The sequence below is a fragment of the Rhea americana genome, unplaced genomic scaffold, assembly GCF_003343005.1.
Source record: "Rhea americana isolate MKP2758 unplaced genomic scaffold, rheAme1 scaffold_61, whole genome shotgun sequence".
Classification (NCBI taxonomy): Eukaryota; Metazoa; Chordata; class Aves; order Rheiformes; family Rheidae; genus Rhea; species Rhea americana.
In genome coordinates, this window is record NW_028186768.1 from 4,018,171 (window position 1) to 4,023,687 (window position 5,517).

Consider the following 5,517-nt stretch of genomic DNA (forward strand, 5'->3'; position numbering starts at 1 on the left):
GGCGACCGAGCGGAGCCCACGCGCAGTTACCGGGCAGCGTCTTCCTCGGAGCCGAGACGGGCCGTCGGCGCCTCCTCCGCGGCCGCCGGCTCGGGACCGGCCGGCCGTCCCGCTAGCGCGCTCTCATTTGTATAAAACCCCGGAGCGACCGCCGAGAGGAAGCGGCGAGGAGGAGTGGCCCTGTCGCCGCACTTCCTTCTGCCCCGGCGCGGCGGCGGCGCCTGGCTCTGGCCCGCCCGGCGCTCCCCCTCCCTCCCCGCTCTGCACGCCGGCCCTGGCTTCACCCGCCGCCGGCGCCCGCGAGGCTGCGGCCGAGACGAATGCGGGCCGGGCCGCCGAGGCCGCTCGGCGCGACCGCGGAGCCCCCTCCCGCCTCCACCTCCCGAGCCTCCGGACCCCCCCCCCGGCCCCGGAGCCCGGCATGGCCGAAGGCCGCTGAAGGCCGAGGCGGTGCCGCCGTATGTAATAACGCGGTTATCGGCACTCGGGCAGCCCTGAGGAGCGGGGAGCCGCGGCACGCGTGTGGACGCCCTCTGAAAACCTGCCGCTTCCCTGTGGGACGTGTTAAGAGAGAGGAAGAGGGAGAAGGAGGCAGCCGAGCCCGCGCGCGGACGGCAGGGCGATGCCCGCGCGTAGGCGCCTGCGCTGGGTGAGGTGCGCACCGGAGGTCTGTCCCCCCTCTCCAGCGGTCCCAAGGGCACGGAGAAGTTTTAGCGGAGACATCTACATCACGGACACCCAAAGCCTCTCGTGCTGCCATCCCCAGGAATCGTTCCCACAACCAAAACACCCAGCCGGAGCCCCAGGGGGAGCAGGGGCCGAGGCCGGGGCCACGCTGGGCCGGGGCCGGGCTCCCTCGGACGCCTGCCCCGCGCCGGGCAGCGGGGGGATTCGCCTAGCAAATTTTTGCAGGCGYGGGGATTTCTGCGGGTCACGAGGGGAAACGTCCCTTGCCGCAGCGGGAGACGGCAGGCGGCGGCGCGCAGATCCTCGGCCTCGACAAGCCACCRCGTAAAAAATGAAGCGTAACTTGCTGCCCCAAAGGAGCGGTGGAGGGAGGGAGAAGGTGAGAGGCAGCGGCTGAAGGCATCGCAGATCAAACCGCTCAGCGGCCAGGTACAGGGAGGGTTGGTCTCGCAGAGGTGGCGGTGGTGAGTCCCCAGCACCGGCCCCAGCACCCAAGGGACCTGAGGAAAGCGCAAGGTGAAAGCGCAGCGGTGCTGGCCACGGGGCTCCTGCCACGCGCAGCCCGGGGAGCCCGTTGCCGTCCCTCGTGGGACGGAGGGTGGCCGAGGAGCTTCGGCGCGGGCGAGCGGAGGAGGATGCACGCAGGAAGCAAGGACACTCGAGGCTCACGGACCCGATCTGGGCCTCACCGCTGACCGGCCCCCAAAATCACCACCTCAGCGGGCAGCAGCCACCAAAGAAAAGGCCACCGCAGTGGCCCCCACAGCGAGACACCGTGTGTGCAATGGGGTGGGGGGTCACGAGCGTGCCAGGCGGGGGTCGGGTCCCTTCCCCACTGCCCCATCCCCAGCTCACCTCGGGGCGTCTGTTGGGGCTGCCGGCCCCAGCCCTAGCCTCCCGCTGCTGCAGGGACGTGTGTGTCGTCCGGCCCCCCCCCCCCCCCCCCCCCCGGGACGGCTCCGCTGCCAGCCCCGACGCAGGGGAAGCGGCTGGCTGCCGGGGGCCTGCGCTCCTGGAGCCGCGATAACACGGCCGCCGCGGGGCCACGGCCCTTCCTGCAGGGCTGGGCTGGCCGGGAACGCAAATCCCACGCAAACAGGGACGTTGTGCAGGGCCAGGCCCGCTCCGGCCCCGTGGCCCCCGCCGGACGTCCCTGTCCTTTGCACGGACCCCACATCACTGGCCTCAAGCTCTGCTTTTTGGGGGATCCCGCTGCTGCTTTTCCCAGGCACTTCCTCCTGGTCCTGGCTGCCACCGCTCCAGGGAGGGCAAATGTGGGGAAGGCAAGGACTAAAAAATAAATTAAAAAAAAGAGGAAATTGGGGGTGAGGAGAGGTGGGAGGCACAGCAGTAAAGGGAGCTGGTGGCCCCGGGTGGCTTTGGGGAGTATTTGGTACCACTGGGTGTTCACTACCCATGGGTTTTGGCCCAGCAGCAAGTGGCATCCAAACGGGGCAGCCGCCAACACCGAGCTGCCAGCCACAAGCTTTTGCACCCTTGGCCAGTTCCACGTTTTCCTCTGCTTCAGGGCACGGCACCTTTTTAAGCGCAGAGACCCGTGTTCAAAAGCTGCGGCCGCTGTCCAACCTGGCTGCTCCCAGGCAGCACTGTGGGAGCCGCCGGCAGCAGCAGCACCTCGGAAGGAGGAACTCTGCGAAAAGGGGGAAATCCATCAAAAGAAAATTACAGAAGGTTAAACCAGTCACATGCTTGGAGCTGCTACAAAACCAGTGTATCCGAGGTCAAAAGAAATCTGCCCTGTGGATGAAAGAGCCACGGCAGCACCCCATGCTCGCATGCCTGCAAGCAGCTGGGCTGCTCGGCCGAGGACGGGGATGTCCTGAAACAGAAAGACGAGAACRGGAAATACTGCTCAGATAAGGGAAATAGGAACACACGAGCAGCTACAGCAGCTCCAACCAAGGAGCCAGCTGGTCCTGAGTCCCATCTCCCACACTGGCCACGAGGGGAAGATTAAAAAGAGCACGAATATATGGAGAACATATCCATCAGCTGAGGGACATCCCAAGCTGGATGAGCCATTATAGAAGCCTCAGCGGAGCTGCCCTCCCCGTGTTTCCGTTTGAACCATTTTACATTTGTGTATGCTGAATTTCTTCTGCCACCTCAGTACCTGGTCTCCCTCTTGCACAAGGTCGTTCTGCAGTTCTGCAGTGCCAGCCCTGATCTTTCCTACCCTAAACAACTTTGTGCTCTAGCAAAAGACACAACTTTGGGCAAGTTTGGGTGTAAAACCATAGAGCAGACCAAAAGGATTTGGATTAGCAACTCTCTACGTGCCCGAAAAATTGCAACCCAGCTCTCTGCCCTCGTCTTGCTGGACGGCACTAGTGCGAGTGGGGCGCAAAGGCAAACCGCGGGGAAATGAAGCTTCTCCCATGGTCTCGTCCTGCTGCTGGCCCTGTTGCAGCCCCTGGCCCAGCTCTCGGGCCATGCTCTGCCTGGTTTCACCGTGGCTATTTGCAACTATTTCCAACCTTTGTAAGCAGTCCTGCCTTAACACATCCTAAATAACCCAAACAGTTTATATGCAGGGAAAGGAATAGCCTTTTTTGGGGGGAAAATACATCCTGTTTGGTTTAGCAGGGACCATCTAAACAGTTTAAAAATAGCCCAAGGTAAATGAAGTGAACTGCTTTTCACGAAGAGAAGCAATAGCTCCAGCTTGCCTAAATGAATTGAGGCTCTCGAATCCAAATTCAATTCTTTTGCCCTCTGGTTAAGAAATCGATCTCTCAAAAAATAAAGAAAAAAAATAAATCCTCGGTTTTTTTGGCAGTTTCTTTCCTGCCGCAGGCCATCCCCGAGGGTGTCGCTGGGGAGAACCAGATCGCTGCCGACATGCGAAGGGCGTTTCAGTGCCCGGGGACTCTGCCTGCTCCTTCATCTGCAGTGCAGAAAGATGCCCATTTGGTCCGACAAGGATGACGCCAACGATGCTTCTCTCTATGCCTGCAAGGCTTTGGGGTAAAACTGCTTTTTACACTGGAAAAAAACCTTTGAGGGGTCTGTGACTTCAAACAGGGAAAGCAGCAAGTGTCCTCAGCAATTCCTCCTCTCGCTGGCGAGAACATTAGGCAGTGACACATCATTAATGTCCCAGTTGTAATTTATTTTGTAAGCAGCGGTCACATAAAAAAGATCCTAATACTTTCACACATAAATAAGCATTCACAGAAATAACTTCTATTGTAGTAGCAGGAATGTTTGCAAACACTAGAGCAAAGCTAAAGCCATTTCTAAATGCCTAAGGAGTAAAGAGAGGAATTTTAAATGTGTTTTCCAGCAATACAATTTATTTTCCCAAAACTGGAGGCTATTTACAAAAGTGACATACCTGTGACTTTTTGTGTGGGTCTAAAATGTAGGGTTTTATGCTAGGTCTTTTATGTCTGCTCTTGCCGGCAAGCGCCGAGAGGCCTTTTCCCAGCTTTCTCAGTTCTGTTTGAAATGCCTCATTTCCAGCTTGTTCCAATTAATTTTAAGACTTTTACATGCCCTAGAAGCTGTACTACTTATTACACTGCAAGTTTTCCTATTGTAATGCTTTGAAATTACCAYGCTAAAACTCATCCAGTGGCTCTGACTCAGAACTCCCCCAAGACCTCCAGCAGGCAGAAGAGCCCTTTCTGGCCGCCTCCGCGGAGGCCGGGTGTGCGGGGCAGGGCAGCCTCGCGGCGCGAGCGCTCGCTGCTCGGCCACGGCCGGGCCAAGGAAATCCAGCCTACGCTACGCAAGCCAGGCAGCTGCAGCAGTATTGGGTGCTCCGGTTTCTAGATGCTCCTCAGCCTTCATGGCGAACCATCTGCTCTGAGAAGGATGGGCCCCAAACAGGGCGACAGGCCACCTTGCAACACCTTGCAGTGGCTCCTGGCCAGGTTCCCAGCCGCAGCCAGCGCAGAGCAGGGAAAGGCCAGAGATCACCACATCCTGTGTTCGCTCCATGGTGTCTGAGTGGACTAGATCCACCATGCAAGGTCACCTCCAGCTGCTGTGCCTGGATGCCATGTCCAGCTCATGGCAGGCAGATGTCCTCACCTCCGTCCCATCACCAAACAGGCTCCACGCTGGAGCCAGACCGGGGCCGCTGTCCAGGYTGCGGCCTCTGATCTCTCTCTCATCCTGCTGGGCACTCGGCCATGGGGACAAACTGGAGAAAAGAGGACAAAGCATCAGGGACCAACCCTGTACTGCAAGGAGATGTCAAAGACATTGGGACTGGTCTCCTGGAGAAGGGAAACCTGATGGGAGAGATGCAAAAMGCCTTCAGATGCATAAACAGGCACCTGTGGGAACAAATCATTCATTGTGGGAGCCAGGCTAGAAGAAACCTGCTTAAATTGCAGCAAGCAAGATGTTAGGGAGTCTAGTGAGGCCTGGGGGAGGTGAAATCTCCACCACTGATSGGTTTTTAAAGACAGTGAATAGCTGTTTGCATTGGTGCAGTTAATCTGTCAAGCTCAGGCAGGCTCCAGGAGGGGGACGGTGACATCCCCTCTCAACACAGGGCTTGGGTATTGGTATTGTGGGTGAAGCCCTTTGCTCCTTGCCCGGATAGCTTGGAAATAAGGCAGAGCCCAGGGGCTGCACTGCGGCTCAGCTGGACTCACCCCTCCCGCGCGGGCAGGGTGACCTCCGGTTGCTGAGTGGGCACCGGGTCTGTGTGCTGAGGTGTCCACAGAGTAAACACAGTCTCCTGGGAGGGACTGAGTCAGGCCCGGCCCGGGGAGCAGCTTAGGCTGTTGTGGCAACGGAACAAACAAATTCATCACACCCACAAGGCCTCATCCTGCGAGGGAGGCAGAGGAA

General features: G+C 58.9%; 1 protein-coding gene across 1 annotated transcript in view; it reads right to left on the reverse strand.

Moving 5' to 3' along the window:
- TOR4A (torsin family 4 member A) overlaps nt 1-208 on the reverse strand; it is a 9,613-nt gene extending 9,405 nt beyond the window's left edge. The window contains exon 1 of the mRNA XM_085320049.1: nt 31-208. The gene's annotated coding sequence lies outside the window, so the exon portion shown is untranslated. The remainder of the gene's footprint in view (nt 1-30) is intronic.
- Nucleotides 209-5,517: the final 5,309 nt, after the last annotated feature.